Genomic DNA, 24,925 nt, shown 5'->3' with positions numbered 1-24,925 from the left:
CTAGAAAATATTTGTTGTTACATTATTTTTATATTTAAGATAATCAGATTTTTTAATCTAAAAAAGAAACAATTTTAAGTTTAATAATATTATTAGCTTATTTGGAAAATTATTATTTAAATGTGAAAAAGGTGTAAAAATACAAAGTTATATAGTACTTAAGATAACATATTTATTTAAAAATAAATATTTTTATTTAAACAGAAAACAAATGCATCAAAATATATAGTTCTAAAAAAATATTTTTATTTAAAAAAATTTTTTTTTATTGTACAAACTTTTGCGCTAAAAAAATTTTTTTTTTAATTATTATTTTTTAACTATTTGAAAAATTGAAGAAACAATTTTTGGTAAACACGATAACCACTTGTTAAAATGTTAATTATAATTATAACTGTTATAATTTTTATGTTGCCTTTATGTTACAGTTCAACGTGGTTTGCAACGTAGTCTGCAACTCCGCTGCTGCGCATCGTATCGGTGAGTATTATATTATCTTTTAATTTTCGGGGAAATAGATCAATTATACATAAAATGGTAGATATGTATCGAGTTGAGAGTAAGAGAAAATATTACAGACAAATATATCTCGTAGATCCATTGTCTTTAAATGGATGGACTAATAGTAGCGTATATTAATATATTCGATAATGCATGCATTCGTATACAGCGAGTATATATATATATATATATATATATATATGCAAAATTGAAATCAGCTTACTATTATCAATGCATCGGTTAGTAATAGCATTATTCATTGAAAGATTTTATTATTTCGTGCAACAAAAATATTAATTACAAGATTACCTGAAAGATAGAAGCTCGTTATAGAATACGCTAAATGCAAATTTTAACGGATGAATATTTTACAAACAGAATACTCAATTAAGTTTAATCTAATGATTTACTAATTGTAAGTGTACGCTAATCTTTAATAGCCTATCCATTTGTGATAAATTGAATTTATTTGAAGCGTAATGAAGTTACGTTGAATCCAGTGAATTTTTCAACGCAAAACAGAATTCTTTATATAAATTATCTCAAAGTAGATAAGTTGTATGAACTTATCAATTATTTTAAAATTAACATTGAGAAGTACATAATCTTTGATACATCGACAATAATTGTAGTAACTTATTCACGAGGTAATGAATAAAAATATTTATTTGTATCGATCAACTTTGATTGTTTAATCAGGAATTATAATCTCAACGTTTTGGTATTAAAATTTCCATCTTTATTTAATCTCTAGAATGCGCTTCTAAAATATAATAATTACGAGAGAAATCCTAACATAGTATGACATTCGAGAGAGAGAAAAAGTTTTACATTATGTATTAAGTACATACGAAAACGATTCGCGAGAAATCATAAAAACAATTGGACTACGAGCACTTTTCCGACCGCGCATTCTGATCGTGGAACTATCGACGTGCATACACTCCGATGCACTCCGCGCCATTTGGCCTAGGGACCGTTTCTCGAGCCGTAAAGCAGAAGGAACTGAGAGCATATTGAGTACTCGTTAAGAGAATCGCCGTCGAGTACGACGACGACGATCAATCACAATTTTCCACGTTTCCTGCCGATACGCGGTCGCATACGTAGGCACGTTCCGGTCCGGAGACTAAGGGGGTCGTTGAACCGTTTCCACGACGCGCTACATCCCAAAAATACATGAGAATTGGAGCGAGGCGGCCCATAGCTGTACGCTTAGAAACGTACACGGACGACGTGAAGAGATAAAGGGACTACTGCAAGATCAACGGGCGACTACGAAGGACCGGAGGGAGAGACGGGGGGGAGAGTGGGAAAGGGATATACGCTGTTAAAGAGAAATACAGACGGGAAGAGAGAGGGAGGACAAGCGACGAAGGTAGAGAAGTAGAGTATTCCGATGTTGACAATGGGATAGACGGGGGTATGGGAGACACGGCAAAATTTGGAAGCGAGCGAGAGAGAAAGAGAGAACGCGAAAGACGCGTGCGAAAGAGGAGATGCGGAAGAAAGAATACAATGCCAGAGCGAGGGAAGACCCGGGTGACAAACAGTGGACCGTAGTCAGCCAGCAGAGCGACGCTGCTGGATGAATATATATCGCGATGTGACTTCTCTCTCTCTCTCTCTCTCTCTCTCTCTCTTTCGGAGTCAAGAATTATTCTTCTCTCATCTATTCTCTTCACGCGGATTATTACAGGCAGCGTGCTGCAACTTTTTGGATAAAAACCAGTATGACGGAAAGAGGGATGGCTTAAAAGTTCCGAACAGAAAAAGGCGACCGATCGAAAACACGCGAATACTTTGCGCTCGGCTTACCCCGCGTTTATATTGAATCCCGCCTGATTATCCTGAACAAGACGGTGACCAAAGTTTGAGACTCTTGGTTTGCCGAAGAGCGAAATTCTTTCTTTCGCTAATTAAGGGTTCTCTTTGAGAATCCCGCGCGTTGATAATCCAACGGGGCATGCAATTTTACACAATACCCTTTTCTTGCGTTATTTTCGCGCAAATATTTTTCCATTCGGGACTTTTTTTTAGAACGCGAAAATAATCTCGCACGTATTTATTTGCGAGAATATATTTTCAAACTCATTATTCGTGATACATTCTTTTTTAAAATATACAACTTTTCTCACGCTAACAACCGTATGCAGCAAGCCCATTATCAGCGCATTGATATTTTCAAATTGGAAAAGTCTCATTTTAACTTGAATTTAAATTTGAAAATCTTGTTAAAAAAGAATGTATTGTATTTTGGTCACCCTCATCGCGGACAGTAATAATGCAATAATACATAAATTAAATAAGATCGCTGTCTGGGAGCAATCTGAAAAGGAAGAAATCTTTAAATCTTTTCACGAAAGTCTGCACAAAGTAGAACAGATTCTTTTAAGCTATTGTTACAAAGTTAGCAAAGAGTCGAAGAAGAACCGTTCGCTTTGAGAATGAGAGAAGAATTTGGTGATCTATTTCGTTAGCTACCGTATTCTATTTTTCTATATCGGTAATCAAGTCCAATTCAAATGATAGAGTGACAGGGGGGAGAGAGGTAATATAGAAATGGAGTATTCGCGGAGATGTACCGCGTTTTGAATGCATTCGGATTCCGCTGGTGTAATGTATCTTGAAATGCGCCGGAATATACAGCGAAGATCGAAGGGGAGAAATTACGTCCCGGTATGCCGTCGTCGCGCGCAGCAATAACAACGTTACGTGTGAAAATGGAGTGGCAAGGTGATGCGGGAGGCGGACACAGATCGTTATGCATTTGCTGCATTGAGGTGAATGTAAGGCCGACGTGATACTCGCGATATACACGCGGACGGATGGCGATGCGCAAACCATTTTCATCGCATTTGCAGAATACAACGGTAATTCAATCAAATTTTTGTAGGAAAATTGAAATTGAAAATAATTCGCATCTCTGATGTGCTTAAAACGGGATTTATCTTCCACGAGATGTCAGCCGTTGACCTGAAAATTACGTCGGTTGTATAATCTCCCTTTTTTCCCCCGCTTTTTTTTCTGTACCCGTAAACACACCCTCTGAATAATGTAGAAAGCCGCAACACATTGCGCGAATAAATTCGGATACGCAGAAATGAAGCCATAGCGTCGCCATACTCAAAGTAGATGCTATCATTGATATCAAGCCGAGTTTGATCTACTGTAGCCGCTTGAAAATTTGTGTTTACACATCTTCGATGTAGTCGCCGGGTAATTCTGCAGCTCAAAGGGGAGAGAGACTCTGTGGACTGAGTCGAAACTTTGGTTCCTGCCGTTTCAACTTAGTCTCGATGTGTCTCGAATGCACTTCGTCTCCCGATCTTCTATCTCTCCGACGTCTGATACAGTGATCGTCAACTTTTTCGATTATCGTACTCTAGAATTCACTTTGAGTCGACTCGAAGTCCTGGAAAATTCAGAGCTTACCGTTGGAAAGATCTTTCGAAATCCTACGTGTTTTCGCACACTAACCATTCTCTCACTGTAATTTTCTTTATTCGCATTAACGTTTGATTTCTTTGGTTACTCGTATTTTACCTTCTTCGCGATAAAGAATAGCAACAAATTTATAAATAACAACTGGAACGTCGCGGCGTCATGTAAATTTCTTACAGCAATGGACTCTTAAGTGACTGCTCGAATTCAAACCCACAATAATCTTGTATTTTTAAATTCATAACTTTTAGCAGGAGTCACGGAAAAATTTGTTGTATCTAATTGACATATAGATATCCGTTATTTTTACAAAACTTACTAATATATTGCATTTGCTGTCGGCTGTTAACAATGCTGTCGGCTATTGTGCAATACATTCTTATACAAAGGATGAACAAAACGAACACCTATTAGAAAATATAAATACACGTAGGAACAATTTTTCATACAAATAGCAATTTAAATTAACTTTGTTCAAATTAATTGTTAAATCGTGGAATGATGGAATTATCGTTTTATTTATATTGCTTACGTTTGCAAGTTTATTGCGAAAACCGTGGCGCGCAAAGTAAACGCTGGCTGTTATTTCTTCCACGAAGATGGGAATTCCACGATCGGCTAACGATCGCTCCGCAACTAATGCGGTCGGGCTATAATGTCGCCGTGAAATTAGATCGCTCGCAATAAATTAAATCGTAGCGCGGACGACGGAAGGTGCAAAATGGAGACGGAGAGCGGAAAGCGACGTAGAACGCGACGCCGCGCCGGTAAAGTTCTTAACTGCGGCTCCGTAACTAAGTTGCCACCGTGCTCGTTTGGAACTTAACCGATGAATAACTGCAAAATAATCAGCTTAAATATTCATGCTCCGCGTTTGCCGTTGCTATACTTCATCTCTTGGTATCGCCGAACGATTGCTTCTCCCTTTCCACCTGTCCCTTTTCGCGGTACGACAGAAATGTGCTTCCGATATATTCATGTATACAGGGTAACCTACATTTTAATCTATAAATGGATGTATTTCAAGAGGTACTTTGAATTGAAAAAAAAAAAAAGAAGATATACGGAGGTTAAAGGAGATATCGAATAAAATATTTAGAAGCCACAGCGGTTTTACTGTAATTCGCCACGTAGAATGGTACACACAGAAGAGTATCCCTCTCGTACCAAGAAAGGCGATTACTCAGATTTTTAGTTTTCTTCTTTTCAGTAACGGTTGTCTTTGCAGGGAATGTTTTCTTGTTAATAGTCTTAAAATACATTCATTTTGAAACAAGTAATATTTATACTTAAAATAAAGTTCTGTGTGCTCACAGAAAAATAAATGCCACAAATTACTCGAGTAAATTACTTAAGAATATTACTTATTTTGCAAGTTCATATATCCGCAAATCTGTCATAAGTTTATTGAAAGAAAATATTTTTTAAATATTCTAAATATTCAATATTCGAAATATTCTTTGTTAAAGATAGCTGTCACTTACTAAAAAAAAAAAGATAAGATAAAATGAATAGAGTAATCGCGTTTCGTAACAGTACAATTGATATATTTGTGTGCTGCGAAGATTATTAGCTAAAGTGAAAATCGATTTCTTTTTTTCTCTGACGAAGTTTATTTTATACAGCACCATGAATTGAATAGCATTGTCCTCTTTGACAATTGGAAGTCGTGAAAAATTCGCGTGGTTAAGGATCAGGTGTATTAGTATTTGCGCCGTAGAAAACACACAGTCTTTCACGGTCTGATACCTCTTGCTCTCTTTCCGACGTTAAGTGCCCCGTTTTGTCCCCATCTTTTCCTGTATCTCGCCGCGACGCGCTCAATTTGCCGCAGGATGTAATACTACCGGCGCCGGCCAAACCGTCGTCGTAGTTCGAAGGAAGATTGCAGAGGTGGAAGCCTCGTTTCCAGTGGGATACAATAACAAAGGATCCTCCGCTTGTGAACGTAGGTATGCCTTCGCCCTCGTTGATAATTACGATATCTCCTGACGTGTACAAATCATTTCGGCCCCGTTAAACTGTCACTTTAACACCGTGTAATTCATCAGTGGGATGTATTGTATGTTATGTAATTTCGCGTATATTGCTGAGTAACATAAGGAGAGAGAGAGAGAGGGGCGGGGTGGGAGGGAGGGGTGCGACGCAAAATTGTGATATTCTGTATACGGAATACGGAATAATTTACGTTTTGTCGAGCCGATTGGCGTCCGCGTCGTTCGAACTTTTTTCCGCCGCTCGATTTAGCACACGGTTTATGATAGAGCGACTCGAACTTAACGACGCCGAACAGGCGGGTTCACCGTTTGCTTCGATTCCTCCAAGTTTTTGCGCCTCTCAGCTTCCTAGGAGGAGTCATTGACTGTGCCTCCGCCATTTAATATTGCCGCGGGAGTGTACAAACGGCTCGATGCCTCCTATCAGTGGCTCTCACGTCTTCTTCAGTATTTTCGCGTTCTTTTGCGGGCCCCCCTCCCTGCATTTAGAATTGAAAAATAAACTTGAAAATTGCCGTAAATCGATTGAAAATTATCTTAGCAAAATAAAAAAATTAAGCTGTAACATATATTTTTTTTATTGTATTTTTTAAGCACGAAATTGTAAAACAGAAACTTTTCAAAGCTTTATCTTTTAAATAGATTTTACGCGAAAAGAATTTTAATTTAGTTATCGAAATATTTACATAAAGAAAATCGTACGAATAGACAGAGCGTAATGAAATTTTTATTGAATCGATTTTAAATTAGTGAAAGAATTTGATAATGTAGGACACATGCTGGTTCATCGATCCGTCCGCGTATACATCAGAATTACTATGGCATTTTAATTTAAAAACGATTTGATTAGAGCGAATTAAATCATAGTCGCGGCGTTTATCCTAGCGCTGGCAGTACTGACACGATTGCCTTCGCTTCTGCATATACCGCGAAAGATATTCCAATTCGAGTTACACGTTGATATTGCTCGATTTGGTTCACGCGCTTATTACATAGCCGCGATCGATCTCGATTTTGCGGAAAAATCCGGAGATAAAATCTGCAAAGTAAGTAGGGCGGGGAGGCACGATTTATCGTACATCAAAACCGATTAGCGATCGTAATCCGCTCCGTTTCTCCGTCTGAGATCACGGCGGTATCGCTGATGCAGCTAGATCGTTTATCACGCGGGGAGCGGTCGAGCGGATCAGCGGCTCTCATCCATACGGTTGTTCCTCTATGATCTCTCCATCGTACGGGAAGCCGTACGGGGGACCGATTCACCTCGTCCGGTCGAGGTTGATCGTTTATCAAAGGACGATCTGGTGGCGGAAGCGTTTGCGGGACTTTTCTCTCGAGCGTATCTATCGAGGTAAAACCTTGTCGAGTTCTCAAAGAAGGAAGACCGGACGCGTTGCGTATATCGTAAATAATTATATAGCTCCACGCAATAATGGTCATGAGTCATTTTCGTTAATGAGGCTTCTCCTCTCCCTCGCTCTCTCCCCTCCCCCTTCCCTCTCTGTATTTGGAAACGACGACTCGTGGAATGAAGCTAAGTTTGGCGTAGATTTATCCGCGTACCTGGGGTTTAATCAGCAAATGGATGTTACTCATGTCGTGTGACACGCCATTGGATGATTCGAGGGATCGAATTTTTGCGCGACGCAAGTTGCAAGCGTCACATGGGATCAATGAGAGTTTTACGCATACTGTTAAATAAATTAAAGCATCAAGTTAAATAATATATTTTTTTTAGGTTCAACTTCCACGTGTGTCGAAATTTAATATTTTTATGCGAAAAATCTGTAATTAAAAGGACAACTTTATCTAATCAAAAACATTTCTGTGGTTGAATTGCCTAGTTTTCAAATAAATAATATTCATGTTAACGCGTATACACCTAGTGAATAATAAATTAAATCTGAATCAAATTTAACATTTCTCGAGTTAAATTGCTTTAGTTAAATTAACGACATAATGGTGACCTCTTGGAGTGATTAAAAATAGTTGGGTATATAAGTTGGGTATTTGACATTACGAATTTAACAGTGCAGTTTATTAAGTCTGATTCAACCGATTAAAACTATCTAGCGCGCTACCTTGCTGTCGGACAACCGTAAAACGTTTGTCTACTAATGTAGCGTCTATTTTCAGAATGATAAATGTTCTTATATTATTTACGTAAAGGTAAAAGCGGGAAATAAAGCGAAATGTTCGACTATAACTGTCCCAATTAGAATGGCGTCAAATATCCTCGACAAGTATCTGCGAACTTTAAATTGCAGTCTTGTTTAAGAGCACTTTCGCGCCATTGACTTGAACGCGAGCCATTTCTCTTACCGTCAGAACTGCAGATTTAGGTTTAAATTACTCATTCAGATTTAGATTATTCTTTACTACATAATTCAATGAACTTTTCCAGAAATTTGTACTTTGCATACGTTTAGCTCACACGTCATTGACAATTGAATTGGCGATGCTCGAATTTTTTATTCTGAATATACCTACGCGAGAAAATTGAGAGCGGGCTCGTAAAAATATTTTATATTACAATAAAATTCAATGTTTTTTTTTCCGTATGTTCTTATAGCGGAAACTTCTTAGTTCAGCTTGTTTTAGTTCATAAATAATGTAAGCGAAAAACTCGACTTTCGTTGCAATATTTAAATTATACGTCTTATCGCGAGATGCATTTCCAAGTTTCGCTGAGCTGTCTGCTTTTTCCTCCCTGTTTAAGATCGTTCTCTCTTTCTACAACATTTTCTTAGAAACAGCGGAAAAATGATACAATCGCAAAAATTCAAATCCAACTGATAACACTCTCAATTGATTAACGCAAAGACCAATTATCATTATGGATACGATAATGTACTCTTGTACATACATGCACACAAACACGTTTCTTGATCCGACAACTATTTTTTCCGCTGGCTCCATTTACATGCGTAATCGTCGACTCTAGAGAGGAAAACCGGAAAGCTGGAATTCCGAGAGATATGTAGCTTGACGACAATCGACACACGACACAACCCTCTTTCTTTCTCCACCTCGTAAATAGCCAGGTGACACCACCCCTCGTTGCACGCTGTGTTATGTGCCCTTCTTTCACGGCTCCTCCTCGCCTTTTAGGGAGTTCATTGCCGACTGTTGGAATCTGTCTTTTGTCGTCGCGCCGGCACGTCCTCCGGTAACTAAGAATAGCTCGTCGTCGCCCGCCTATGTCTCGTGGAAGTCGTGTGAAATAAAAGCCGGAGCGCGCTGAGGATTCTTCCCCTCTCGAGTCTCGAGCGCGCAGACGGGAGACACGCGGGTGGCACACGAGTTGATTTTCGGTACGTGTGTGCACGCCACGTATCCGGATTCGCGCCGGATGTGGAGGATTGGGGAAAGGAGACTCAGACGAGGGGGCAGGTCTAAACGCGGATAGGAAGGGTGGCCTAAAATTACTTAGAGACGACGATTCGGCGCGACGCGCAACGTCGTTGTCGCGAGGGTCATGTCGCATTCCTCTGGCTAACGATATCTTCGTCGACTCGCGAAGAAGCGACTGCCGTTTCCTGAACGATAAAGTTCCCTCTCTCTCCCCCTGCTCGCCCCCTAACCATCCCTCTCTAGAGATTATATATGCGATTTTATTCTTACGGCGAATATCAGTCCTCCGAATATCTTTTCGCTGCCTGTTAAAACGGCACTTTTCGGAAGAAGTTTAACGGCCGATTCCACGCTACCCGGCCAAATTTAAAAAGCTCGTGAATTCTTCTCGTTAGGGAGAGACCCCTTCTCAAACGAGATTTTATTTTAGCACGACATCAGCGGAAGTACTTTCTCCAGGAAGTAAGTTCTAATTAATCCGAGCACGCTCTATTATTAGAACTGCGTTTGAACAAACGCCAATCCGTGTCGAATTTCCTTTTCGAATTCAAGTTTAAAATATGAAATCGCCAATAATTTACATTCGGTGTATATTACAAAAAGAATAATAAAGAATCACTGTATAATAAATCTTTTTTTTTTTTGTTTTTTAAAGAGAGTGATCCTATGTTTAACATTATTACATATTTGCGCACAATCGAGATATTAAATGCAAATGTTTGTCGAGCATATAAAAAAAAGCAAACATACATGTTTTATGTTGAAATATTTAATCATGCAAATAAAAGTTTCATTTATTTTTGCTTTCAAAGGTAAAGGCAAATTCCACACATTTTATTCGAACGATTTTTTCCTCGAGATCAATAGGAGAAGATAGAAGATCAGAGAATCTTATAGTATTTCGTACGTACCCTGCGTTATATGCCATACATAATCATATGCATCGTCGCACATATAGGCCATTAATATACCAAGGGGGAAGGAAACGACAAGGAGAACCTTATAAAATAAATCCATGCGCAAGACGATAAATAAACCGAATAGGAAATGTCGATAGGGGGGCAATGTGTGCGACGCGTGGCAGCGAGGGCAAATCGGAAGAAGCAAGGCAGGCGGGATACGTCGTCGTCGTCGTCGTCGTCGAAGAGAATAGGAGCGACGAAAGTCGTAGTCATAAAGAACTCGCAATTCATACCGCGTGTTCCACCGATACGACGCGCTGTCGCACGTAGGCATCCCGGGGAAACGTACCACGTGAATTTGAAAATGTGTCTATAAGTATATTCCTACGTAACAGAGTGGCCATAAATAACGGTCATAAATGTAGATCTGCGAGTTAATAAATATGTGCGTCTGCGACGAAGTCGCGTCGTTCTCTACGCAGTAGAGTAATCGAACGATAAGAGGTATCATCTCGTGAAATCGGAAAGGAGATATTCGATTCTTGGTGAAGGGGCTTTAGCCTCTTTAAATAATTACACCGGTCGACGAAAAACAAAAAAAAATTGGACAGGTACAGCTCTAATCAAAAGAGATGTTCCTATAATTTTTGGTGCATTAAATCCGAATCCGCGAGTGAAAATGTTCTAACACGTCAGGTTTTTGAGAAAAATGTGAAGGGGTAACCTCATAATCGTGTAATTATGGTACAGTGTCCTCGAAATCATTTTGCAATCAAATGTTATCATGAAGTCAGATGAAATCACCAGAAATCATAATAAAATCATATAAAGTTATCAGAAATCTTAAGGAAATCACCAGAAACCATTTTGGATTTCTGTGTAATTATTATAAATTGCGTGTAATTATCATGAAATTTATTGTGAAATCAGTTTGAATTCTTGGCTTTTGTAATCACTTTTTGGTCTAATATAGTTATTAGAAATCACACTATGCTGCTTCTAAAAAAAGTCATTGAAAATTTTATGACATTTTTTTAAAACAATGTTTTACCAATTATAATGAATTCTAATTACGAAAAATCATTGTGTAATCAAATGAAATCACCGGAGATGATTATGAAATCATATAAAATCACCAGAAATCATAATGAAATCGTGTAATCTGCGGAACAACGTTTTTGCTGATGGTTACCCTCTCGGAAAAATGAGGTTGAAAACTCCTCAATATTTTAAGGGGATTAATTTTTATTGTCCAACAGTATTATACATATCTTATCTTACACACAGAAGAATCAATTCTACTGTTCAGGAAAGTGATTGCTCAATTTATTATTATTCTTTTTTTTTATTATCTTTAACTAAGAAATTTCTTGACAATTATCAAGAAATATTTTCCGATGATTCGATAATGTAGGACTTGATAATTATTTTTAAATGTACTCGTCATAAATTTTAGAAATACTTATTATATCCAAAAAAAGAATTTCTATTCTTTTAAAGATTATTATAAAATTATTATTATAAGTAAATTGAATTTTTGTTTTATTTTAATATTTTGTTTTAATTTAAGATTGAAATATTAAATTATTACTAGGATTCAGAATATATTTTGAATAAATTTGATTTTTACGATAAACTACAGAAACAAGTAACATTTACTTAATTCAAGTATATATTTTTCTACGTTTATTTTTAGTTTAAGAACTTTATTTCAGAAGTTTATTTCAAGAGCATAAAAGTTTATTTTATGTAAACATTACTTGTTTCAAGTAAATGATGAGTGTATTATAAGACTATTACCAAGAAAATATTCTTTGGAAGAATAATTATTCTTTATAAAAATAACTTAACAAGAGAATAATTTTTTTCTATGTTTATCTTAAAAACAAAGCGCGCCAGAGAAGTTTGATAATAGCTACAGTGAAAGATTTAATATTTTTATTTTAAAGTACAATGTTCAAACTTTAATTTGAATTCTTTTTAAAGAATTGGAACATCAGTTTTATCAATTACGAATTATTAAAAATGATTTTAAAAAACGCATTTTTTAACACGTTTCAACCTCATTTTTCTCAAAAATTTGACGCGATGGAACATTTTTACCTATAAATTCGAACTGAGCGCGTGAAAAGCTGTAAGAAACACTTATTCCGAATTGAGTTACTAGATCAAAATTTTTTGATCGATTATTGTTATCGTTGAAAAAGTTTACGTGTCTTACAGGGATATTTTTACGACAAACTGCGTTTGCTCAGCAAGCACAATACGTGAGATACGTGAGATTCGTGCTGGTTTGTTCTTGAATGTTGCGTTATTTCGTAAGTTTCCGGCTTGCAGGAACTTAGACAGGTACACCTGTCGATACCGCGTTATACGATTTTCGATCGAGCGCATCCGAATTGACACCGTGGCGTATGAAACCGCGGCATCAGCATCAGTTTACATCGTCGCTCGAGTTCGATATCAATTCATATCTTCGCGATGGAATCGCGGATAATTCTCGCTCGAGTTACGAAACATTAATTACCGTCGACGAATCATCGGAATTATTTCTCCAACACTTTAGCGGTCAAAACAAATTTGCCGCTTTACGCGTTACGCAAATCGTCCGTCCGCCGGTCGACGTGTCGCCGCGCCAGCTGATCGATACCCTGGCGATTAATAGCCATCGACGGTGGCCGACGGTGGTGGCCATTTAGATCGCGGGGCAGTTGCTAATAGAATCGAAAGTGAGTCGTTCTGTCAATTCCATTATTAAGCCGCCGTCGGCGGTGCTCGATGGCGTGACGCAGCGAGCGGCGCAATTTCGATCCGAGCGACCCGGCAGATAGAACGTCAACTAATTGCACCAACGCGACAAGTAGTCGATCTTGCGAAGGGCATTCACCTTCCTCTCTCCCTCTCTCCCGCGTTGCACCGTGCGTGCTGCAGTACACCGCGCGCTGCGCTGCGGCTCGCGAAGAGCAAAGAGCGGGCTGCATCGCGTGCTGCGGACTCTCCAAATTCCACGGTGCGCCTCGAAATAAGGTGCGGAGACGAAATAAGATACGTCGCCGCGTCGCCGTAGGACGAGAAAAATGTCCCGATCGTTTGTCGGCCGCAATTACGATATCCTGCGAGCATATGCGCCGCGAACGAGGACCGAACCGCCTTGAGGTACGCTATTGTACTTGCTGATTAACGTTTTACCGTAAAAATGTGCTTGCGTAACACACGTACGAGACGTATGATTTTCTCAAGTATGAGAGCTGATTATATTTTCTTCTTAAACTTTCTTAAATATAAAAAAAAAACAGCACGCGATTAAGGAAAAAAACAACAACGATAAACGAACAAATTAGGAACGAAAATTGCTCGTTTGTTGATCATTTTTTTTACCTTAATGGCATTTTCCATATATCGAGCTTATTAAAATAAAATAGAATTTATTTCGTCGCAGCTTTCGCAGCTGGAGAAATAACTTAGTTTACAACCTTTACTTAACACATTCATGCATATATTACTACCTAAAACTAAATCCTAAAACTAATCGCCTTACGACCTAGATATTCTCATGTCTCGTTTCATATTGTCTCTTTAAACTATATTACACAATCATAAACGTTACCTTACTTCTATATTTCGTCCAATGTTATTTTATATATCCCTGCTTTCTTCTTCTTACATCCCTTTTCTCTGACTTTCCCTAATTTACAAAGTACATCGCTCTTATTGCTATCTAAATCCTTCGACCATAAATTCCTATATTCAGTTTCTTTATCGTCTTCCAGCTTTTCAAACCAACCTCGCTTGTCTCGTTGCAATTCTCTAATAATATCGAGCTTATTATTCTGAATTAAAATACAGCACAATACATTGTAAAATACAATGACTATTTGAAGCTACAAAAGTGGCGCGCTCGGCCTCGCCAAATTTCCACACGCGCGGCTTAAATTTTCGTCTTCTCTCGTATTGCGGGACGGCTGAATTTCGACGAATGACGAGGACGGGTCGGTCGATTTTGGGGTGGCGATCCCGCAAACAGCCACGTACGGGGCTACGAAGGTTCCCGCCCCCGCGGTCGAGTTATCCAATTGTTTTTGCGGCCATTGTTCCGCCATTAGCATCGAACGGTTCCGCCGGAAAGTTTCGTTTTCAGGAATTGCCGGAGTTTCGGAATGGATGGCCCGCCGCCACCGCCGCCGCCGCCGCCGTTCACCATTCACTGCTCATCGGCGTCCTGTGTCGAACCACGAGGTACACCGCACGGCTACCTCGACTCTTTCAATCGGTCCTTTCATAGAGAGCTGACTCGCAAAAATAGTGAAAAAAAAATTTTAATGACGTATTCAGGAGATTAATCGCGATCAGAAATCCCAATACGTAAATGTCGAGGTCACGTCGAGGTTTCTGACTTGTAAGCAATCAAAGATCCCTAATGGGCAAGTTATTACACGCGTACCGATTTATCATCTAGTATTGATTTTCACAATTCAGTGATTTTGCCTTTTTTACATTTTTTTTTTTTATATAGAACTATTGATATCGACGGGCTAGTAGAAAATTTCGAAATTTCTGAGACGAAATCCAAATTAATCTTAAATGTTAGATTTTTAAAATACGAGACGATTTCTACACAAAAAAAACGTTTAATTTAATTACTGAAATTATTTAGTTATGAGTTAAACAATGTGAGATTTTTGCTTCGATGGTACGCTTTGTTCATCTTATTATATATGCCAAAACGTGCCTGCTGGTTGAATACGTTAAATCTGTTCGTTGAATTCATATATTTTGTCTAATATAATATATTTACAGTATTATTATAATATATTATAATAATAATATTATTCCGTTTGAATTTATACATTTTATCTAACATAATATATTCATAATACTATTATAATATATAATAAGAGTATCAATGTAGTTATCGAATATTTACATTTGTAATTTTACATTGGTACATTTATAATATGCCAAATAAATTACTCTCTCATTTTACTTATTTATCACTCACTAAGTTGACGGTCTCAATTATGGTTAAAATCATTAATTTTTTTCATTCCTGTAAATTTAACGAACATTTCAAAAAATTATTAATATTAATGTAAGTAATATTAAATTATAATTATTATTAATAAATTATAATTTCAAAGAAAAGTTACATATTCAATAAAACGATTGTGAATTTTGGGAAAATATTTAAAAATATGTTTATGTAAAAGTCCCGAGTTTTTATGGACTGCGTAATTAAATGCATATTAATATCCATTTTTAATGTCTGTTACCGAATACAATTTACTAAGAGTATTTTGAAAAATTATTAAAGAGGTATTTAAAGAGCTCATTAAAGAGATCATTAAAGATAACTTTCTGCTCTTTCTTCTGAATATCAGCTTTGATTAAGAAAGTGATTTCGTATCACAATAATTAATTAAGAAAAAATTGAAGACTGTAAAAAAGTTCTGTAATTTTGTTAATACATATATATTTATAAAACATTTAATTTTTTGCTAATCTAAACTGTAATTAGGACGCAACCTATAATTGGAACTGTTACCTTATAGGTAATATATTAATAATGAAAATAAAATTACACGACTTAAATTGCGACTTAAATTACCGCAGTAAGCGACGATGCTTCTGGGACTTTCTATTCCTTTGGCAAACATATATGTTCCCCGTTCTATTTTCATGGCGCTATCACAGGGGCGTAACGTCGATATAAGACTGCGATTTTGTCGGAGCAGTCGACTTTCTTGGGATTGTATCAAGGTGTTGCAGCAGCTGGCGCCGAGAATGATTTGCGCCTTTGCGCGTAGCGAACAAGAAAAAAATAAGAGGAGACGGGAGTGAGAGAGGGGTGGGGGGGGAGGGAGAGGAGAAGAGAAAAGATTTGCATCGTTTGTATGCTTGAAAGTTTTGCGAATATTTCCCGACCCTCCTTTTCAGTATTTCTGTATATGTCAAACCACGACGTGACGTATTTTCATTTTTCTCGGGTGCGCTCGCACATATAAGCGTAACAAGAAATCTTTTCTTTCTCGCGCTCAGGGACCTCGCTCAATCGACGGTTGTGAATCGACGTTGCTTGCACCACAAATATGTAAAAGCGTGCCCATAGAAATATTGCTTAGCTCGTAAATCAAAGGTCAATATTCCTTTAACATTAATAAATTAATACTATTAATAAAATAATACTAGTTAATATTATTAATATTAACTTAATACTGAACTCATTTCTTGAACTAACGTTCATGAATATACGAAGACTGACAAGTCGCGATTAATAAATTTCTACGTTATCCATCATAAATTTCTAATGGTCGAACACAATTTTGCCTTGTTGTACAGTAAACAATAATGTAATTCGCCTATTTAATTTCCCCTCTATTAACCACATGGAAAAGGTATCAATCAATAGAATAGATTTAATGTGCCGGGTTACCCGTTTCGCTCGATGAAATACGAATAGAGAGAGCGCATACTATTATCAGGATAGGTACATATTCATGGCGCTAAATGTGACTATTTGAGCTTCAGTCCATGGTAATGTCAACGATAACGTTATACAGATATACGATTTTCAACAACAGATAAATAATATTTTAGAACGGGGAACAGGAGGGTACGTAGCGTGAAATGTGAGTACAGGCTATTGAATTCATGTTTCGCATTGCTTGCCGATACACGTAATAATGTATTCATACGGAGCGCAAGGCTAGGTAATAGCGGACGGCGGAAAGCATCGAACAGTGTCAGTTTCTGACATGGCGCGCCATGGTTCAGCACCTTTCGGTCATCTGTTACTAGCTCGATATGAGCGCGAAGCATGTGATGCCTATTTTGATATAGCGTACTTTATCACTTTGGAAATGATCCCGAGTCACGTTCTGTCGCCTCCGCGTGGAGATTTACTGCGTGAAGCCTTTGTCGATCGCGTAAAGAGAGGCCAGTTAATTTTGGTTGAGAAAATTGATTTTTTTTAATCTATTGTAATCGGCGTACCAGCGAGCAGCGGAATTTGATATATTTCTGCGCGGAAAGAACGGTTTCGCTCAAGTGTCTAAAAATTTAGCTGGATCTGAAAATAATCTTGTTGGATTCTTGAATTAATTATACAGAACGCTCATCAAACTGGTTGCTAGAATGTAAAAAGAAACTTCTTACAGCATTTATCGTTGTGCTCGAGCGTCCTTCAGAATTATTTTGAACGGTTCAACAAAGTTATTTTTAGATCTGAATCTAGCTAAATTTTTAGGTACTTGAGCAAAACCGTTCTTACCGTATGTCCCTATCAAATTTTTGCTACGAAAGTATCGATCTAAGACCTCTCAAGAAGTTCTTGTCGGGAAAGATATGCGAATACATCGTTGGAATATATTGTATCGTCCTCTTTCCGCAAAAGATGAACGATAAAGTAATAAATATGCGTCATTTGCATTTTCTATAAAATATACAAAGATATCAATACGTATTCAACGGTCAATCTTATCGCGGGCTATATTTTCGGCACGGCTGGCTAACCAATTCCCAAAACCGAATCCAATTCGCAACATCCGCGCCTCGAATGGTTTCTGATTTACCGCCGGAACCTCTTCGATTAGCGTGCATTCTGAATATTGATTGTGACACGTCGCCGTTGACAAGCGGAACGAGAAACTCCGCGCGCGCGAAGACGTTATGCCGCGCCGCGATGCGACGCGACGTCTGCGTGCGAGATGACGCGCGTACAGCTACAGGAAATAGCTAAAATAATTCCTCTCGCACGGGAAAAAAATATCCAGATATTACATTTCGCGATTAAAAATTTCGGAATGACGTACAAACCGGGCGGGCATGACGGCAGTTTCAACGAATTCGATTTCGGCAGTTTTCAATGTTTCCATACAAATTGACTATTACGACTTTAATAAACATGAAACGTAATAGAAATAAATCGTTCCGATAAACGAAGCGTACAACACGGCGCGCGCAACACTATTAATCGTACGTGGCAAATAAGCATCGTCGCGTACGTTAGTCGCGGAAGCTGGAAACAAAAAAAAATTCTGATATCGACTAATCAATTTGGCAACGCCGCGCGTAGCGCTGTAGCATCATTATCAAATAATGCGATGTTGACACCGAAATAATGGCATTCATTAATTACGTTAGTTATGCATATTTCAGCGAAATACATTATGAGACCGTAGCTATGTCATCTTCCCAGATAATGAGAGTAAAAAACGTAACGACTTGTAAAGTTACTTGGCAGAAGAAACTTGTAAGAAACTTGACAAATTTTTTTTTTTTTTTTTTTTTTTTTTTTTTTATAGTGAGAGAAAGAGAGAGCGAAAGCTTGAGACGAGCATCAATGCATCACGATGAATATTTTAATATTCAGTGCTAGCATACGGTGACGTAAAAATTGTGCCCGTTCGAGGAACGAAATCCGTTCTCAAACTAAAGTGATTATCCGGCGCGCGGCATAGTCTTTTTGCTATGCTCGGAAAGAACCGAAGACAGATATATTATCCGGATGAGCCGAAAACATCCGATCCGACCACAACGGCGCTCCGGAGGCAGATCATTAACTTTCTCTCAAAAGACGCGATCCAGGTGCAATGAAACGATGAAACTCGTTATCGGCGAACTACTCGCTCGTTGCAGAAATCCGAAGGAAAATACGACCTGACGGTCGTTATTCACTCCGATGCAACGATCAAATATCGATTAAGCGGATCCTCCCCCCTCCCCCCTTCCCCTCTACCCCCTCCATTTTAGTTGGAGATCTGCCTCGCATAGTACATGTAATTGGCTATGCGTGAACATGATCTAACGATGCGTAAAATAGGATATAACGAGTATTAAATAAGCCCGCTTCCGCGTGCGTATCCCGTTACTATGTATACTAATTAATAGCAAATTTCGCAAAACTTTCTATTTACTTTCTACCTTCTTACACCAGTGACATCGAATATTAGTTTGCTTAAAAAAAACAAAAAATTGAATTACAGAGCAACGTTGTTTATTGAGTCGTTAAATTCAATTTTTTATAACTGTTGTTAATAGTTTTTTTTTTTTTTTTTTTAAATATCAGAGTATCAAAAATGTTATCTATCGATACGCCAGATCGAACTCGTCGCAATTGCAACGAACGAAGTTCGTTCTTTGAAACAAGCGCGGAAGAGGCGTTATTTGTCAATTAACTAATGTCGGTTCTTCGTAACGTAAACTCATTCGCGAGTAATGTCGGTTTTCTTTTGAAACAAGCGGGATGAGAAGGGGAGAGGAGAGGAGAAGAGCATATATATTTGTTAATTTGCTGATGGCAGCTCTCCGTATACGTGTCACGAATATAATATCGGTTTTTGGAAGTTGCGGAAATTATTTCGGTCTCTCCCTGGTTCGCTCTCCGCCGTAATCTCCGTGGGGTTGATACTCGACCTAGGAAAACACGTCACTTTACGTGACTTTAGGATGCATAGGTTTTCGCTATGATAATTATGCGACAACATCAGGGCGCGTGACAGTGCGAGCGGCTGTCCCTGAGTCACCCACCCCACGGCTAGGGCCGGGGCCGAAGCCGAGGCTACTTCACTTGTCGCGCTACGCTACGCTCGGACAACCCTCTACTTCATCGGACACGATATAGCCGCGAGCGATTACGTCTAGCCACGTTGACTGCACGACGCGTATACACGTACACTTATATGCGCGTATACACCAAGGGCTGGGCACCTTCTGCCCTCGGATTAATGCGCATACGTGACAGGGTAATGAGTCACAACGCGCGGGCACAATGTTTGCATCCCAGCCCTTAGAGACTTCGTCAGACACGAATATCGAATTTTTAGCAGGAAATCGCGATATCAGCTGAACGGACGAACGAATGTTTTCTCTCGTTTCTCGCTTTTTCTCCTTCCCGTTCTTTTCCGCCCAGCGCCAGGTTGTCGCAACACGCCTTTGGATTCGGCGAGTCTCTATTACCGTAATTAAGCGAATTAAAGTCATCTCGTCTTGCCGACCTCGCGATCTCCCGTATCGCGCAAAGTCGAGGGGATGAAAATAGCCTGGCCTAGCTCGTCTCATCCGCATTTTCCCTCCTCCCTCGTTTCGTTCTCGCCCTTTCGCCCGTCTCGCCTTTTTCTCCCTCCTTTTTGCATCTATATGGCACTTTCACATTCAGCGGCACGCGATATTATCGGCATTTAATTTCCGCATTATACTTTTGATCAAATTATTTGCGCCCAAGTCTGAAGCTACGCGTAATATTTCATGTCGCGGCCATCAACAACAATTTCACCGTTACGTTCGCGCCAAGGTGCACTTTATAACGCGCACTTTGCGCGCGACGGTAATGAAATATTCCATTTTGCCAGGAGCGGGAATAATCGGAAATCGGTTTCCGTGCCTTCGAAAGGTGATTTGTTTCTGAACGAGAGTAGTATGCCGCTCTATTGTTGATCAGTTCCGATGAATTATTCCGCGTTGGTATCGTACGTGAACGTACGTACATCGTACATATATATATATATATATATATATATATATGTATGTATGTATATTGGGTTGTACTGTGGCTCGATTTAGTTACGAGGGACCTTATCAGATAGTCAAGTTTGCTGGAACTGACCAGTCGCAACGTGCTCTCAGTGGAAACCGAGTTATCGTTAGGACGTTATACCCGAGACGTAAGTTAGCTCGTACCCTGGTGCACCGAGAGAGAGAATTAAGTAAATTATATTGCAGCGAACAACGTTGTCTCTCTCTCTCTCTCTCTCCCTCCCTCCCCTCCCTCCCCCCCTTTTCCTCTCTGCCATACTCGGTCATTCCCTTTTATTCCTTTTAGTCACCGAACGCAAATAATGAGGCGATGATTAAAGACCGCCGCCTTCTTTTTTCACGATCTCATCCGAGAACTCAGGCAAGTCTACATAGGCGCGCACACACACGAGCCTCGACGATTAAACAAATGAAACCGAGGCTCGTTTGCGAGGGAAGTTTAAAGGACATTTTGAAGAACGCGTCTCGCTCGCGCTGCCCGGAATTACACTAGCGTTTTCTCCCGCGTCGCCAGGAAACAAATGCAATTTTGAGCAAATATACTCGTTATATCGTTTAATTGGCTCGTCGTTGGCGGTACTGTAATTTCATAAATACACACTCGGTCGCAATTTGCAGTAAAATATGTCAGTATCGTTACCGCGGTTAACGGTGATCGTCGTGAAAGTCGAGAGAGAGAGAGAGAGAGAGAGAGAGAGAGCGTATCATTATCGCTATTCGGCTAAAACGATAAACGCATTTCGGTATCCACTGTCCAACTCAACCCAGCCTTGCTCCAGAAGTGGAGCGGACGAAGGTCGGTACTAGTTAGCCTTCTCCCCGTACCTTCTGCTCTCTCTCCCTTTTTCGCACGGTCATTTTTTTTCTCAACTCTCAACGCGGTAGCCTACCGTCCCCCCCCCCTCTCTCTTCCCTATCCCCGTCCGTTTGCTTTGTTCCGGCCAATCTTCTTGTCGAGAGTCCTTTAAGAATTTTCACAACTACGTGGGACTGAATACGTGAAATCAAATTGCACGGGAAAGCAAAAGAGATAACTGCTTTCTCGAAATTCGCCGCTGTCGTCGTAAGGCGAGGCGAGCAAAGACCTCTTGTTGTAATGCGATGCCGCACTGCGCGCAGCGGCACTGCCTTCCCTGCCTCCTACTGGAGAATTCAATTAACGTAACAACTCTTTCCTATCACAAAGGAAAATGTGTTTTTCCGGACGTTCTTTGTGTACTTATGAAGCCTGGGAAATTTGGGATGCGAAAGAAAAAGTTTTGCCGAAACGTCCGCTGCTCCTTAATATTACACAAATGTGTAACTTGGTTCTGTCTCGTCTCTCTTTCTCTCTCGGAAACCGAAAGTAAAATCGTCGTTTGAAGTTTATTTGGAATAGTTCCGATGCGGTTTGGCTTACTAAAACGATCGTCGTAGGAAAGACTCGCGCCGCCGAGCGGGTCTTTCTACGAAACTCCTACGGAACGCGGAGAGTTCGTTTCCTGCGGTTGTCGTTCGACGTTTCGCAGAAACGACTGTAGATCCTTCTACGACAAAGAAACGCCCGACTCGGTTATTTTCGAGCTAAAGCGCGCGGTCTCTACGTGTGTGTAGGTACGAGAAAGAAGCACGAGGAAGAGGAGTCAACGCGGAGTCAGCGCCCGAGACAGATGGAAATAATTAGCTTTTGCGAGCAAACTTTTGTACGACATTGTCACTGAAAATCCGTATATAATGATCTTGCGCTGAGAATGGAAATAAATACGTAGTAGCGAAACCGGCGCGGAAGTAAAGCGATCTCTGTAAAATGCACGTGTGTTGGATGAAAGTTTGACGATCTTGATACGAGGACATTTAACATTTAACATTTACAAGATGCTTGAATTTAGAAGAGAGAAAACCTCCCCTACCCCACCCCCACCCCCACCCTCTCCCCTTCCCCCGAATTGCATCCCTTTTGAATATTAATGAAAGTAGAGAACAGTCGCCGCGCAATAATATTGCGATAGCAGTGTTACGTACGAAACAGTGTGTTCTCGGTGTTTGCAATAACGGGGTCTAGTAGTAATTTAATAGAGGCACAAAGACAAACGGAGGGAAACAGCGGCGTATACCGAGGTTGCACAACTGCCATGACAATTCGATAATAATCTCCGTCCCGTACAGTCATATCGTGTCTCGAAAACGACATTATGCGATGTAAAAAGTAATCAACTGCCTGTCGACCTCTTTTGCAGAATGATATGACACCTGACGTTATTGAGCCAACTTGTAATGTATGCTAGTTACATACACAGTTTCGAATTTCACCTCGTGTCATTTTACGCTGATATTTCTCAAAATTAAATTTAGCTCGCAAAATCTGACGATCTTCTTTCAATACTTTCTAAATTAAGTGAAATCTATACTTTTTTTTTACACAAATCTATATTTGTAACTGTGATCGTTCATTGTCTTCTAGTAACTCTGATTAAGAACAAGCTATTCTCACCTGACTGAAATCAATGTATTATTGAGAAGAGTTGCCAAATGTGTATTACTTTAGCTGTTTTTTACTTCGTACTTCGTGCCATTTTGAATGTAAATTGAAGTTTGAAATTGCAGCTCGATGTTTCAGTCATCTATTATTACATGTTAAACCAGTAATAACAAATCAATATGTTATAAGCATTTCTGTTACATGCTGCGAAAAGTGTGATTCAGAAAACAAATCGTCTAAAACATACTTGTGGTCTTTTAAATCGTGTCTTTGAAAACATCGAATGTATGAAATGAAGTAATTAAAAATATAAGAAACCATTGGCTAATATTTATTTTATTAAAAATTTATCGAAAAAGCGATCAAATATTTAGTAATTAATAAAAAACAAATAAAAAGGTGAGAAATAAAATTGGGTTGAATTTATTTTTGCGAATTATGAAAGAGAGTTGATAGAGTTTATAAAAATATTGACTTAATTTTTATAATAATTATAAATATGTACGTACAATGAATGTAAAATATTCTACAACAAGCCTTCTTTTATAAAAATATAACAATTTAAAATAAAATTGTATAATTACGTTATTACAAGGTATATAATTTGAAAAATTTACATTGGATGTACCTGACTTTTTAAAATGCTGACTGCATTCATAAAACAAAACAAAGCTTATTAAATTTTTATCTATATTACTTTTTTCTTATTTACTTTTTATTTTTGTCACTAAATGTTGCTTATATGAAGTAAAAATATAAAATATTGAAAAAGTACGCGTTAAAAGACCTGTACGCATTCAGCAATTTTCCCCTAACTTAAATCACTAATTGATACAAGTATAACGCTGAAATCAAACTTGTTCACTACTTTTCGGTGAGTTATACACTGATTTCGATTTAAAGAGCAGAGCTTCTTTCGTGGCCCGATTTTTGCAGTGTGCTGTACCGTTGGTACAACATTTAGGATAACATAGCCGGAGTGTGGGACGAGGAAAGGGCGTCATGTGGTGGCAAGTAAGGAGCAGAGACGGGGTGAGGAAAGAGCGGCGCCCGATGGAGGGCGGGGAAACCCGTTCGAAAAAAGTGAATGGTGATGCACAGATGCGACGGATGTGACGATGTTCCTGGCTCGGATGGACTCGAACGACGGCGGTATATACGCGGGCCACGTATATACACCGGATACACATGAATGTAACACGTATACACGCGCACGGGGGAACGTGTGTCTGCGTAGATAAACGTGAAAGTTAAAAACGGGGCTGATTGGGGCGGCGGGAAAACTTTCTGTAGCTCCGGATAACCCCGCATAGAGGGATAGGTCTGGGCGCATAGTGGCTTCGACCCTGAACTTATATCACACGCCGCTATTTCAGCATACAAATGTAGAACTTTGGTCGAGGCTGCATAGCCGGCGGAAACTAGCGCCGTACTAGCTCCGAGCAAATCTGTCGCAGCGAGTGAGATGCGCTTCAAAGCGAGCGAGAGGCAGCTTCAGATGTATATTCGCCGATTTTCCGCCATTCCGAATCCTCATTTTGATCAAACGTGCTGTGAAAGGACCTGCCGCGACCTTAGCGATGAATTTCTCCGTATCGCCGTGTCTCTGTGTGCACAGAGCGATCGCGTTTCCTACTTTTACTTTGCCTCGTTATTATCGCTCTATGTAATACGCGGCAGCTATTTAACGAAAAGTTGGCCACTGGTCAGTCAGCGCCGCGGCGCAGGCCACGGCGGGT

At 39.2% G+C, this 24,925-nt stretch overlaps 1 long non-coding RNA gene across 1 annotated transcript in view; it reads left to right on the top strand.

The window, feature by feature from the left end:
- Window positions 1–24,925, top strand: part of LOC105194533 — a 235,121-nt gene that overhangs the window by 166,945 nt on the left and 43,251 nt on the right. Inside the window, exon 6 of the long non-coding RNA XR_005574290.1 lies at window positions 429–480. This is a non-coding gene — a long non-coding RNA (uncharacterized LOC105194533). The remainder of the gene's footprint in view (window positions 1–428; window positions 481–24,925) is intronic.

The sequence above is a fragment of the Solenopsis invicta genome, chromosome 3 (assembly GCF_016802725.1).
Source record: "Solenopsis invicta isolate M01_SB chromosome 3, UNIL_Sinv_3.0, whole genome shotgun sequence".
NCBI classification, from domain to species: domain Eukaryota; kingdom Metazoa; phylum Arthropoda; class Insecta; order Hymenoptera; family Formicidae; genus Solenopsis; species Solenopsis invicta.
This window is presented reverse-complemented; position numbering and strand designations above follow the sequence as displayed.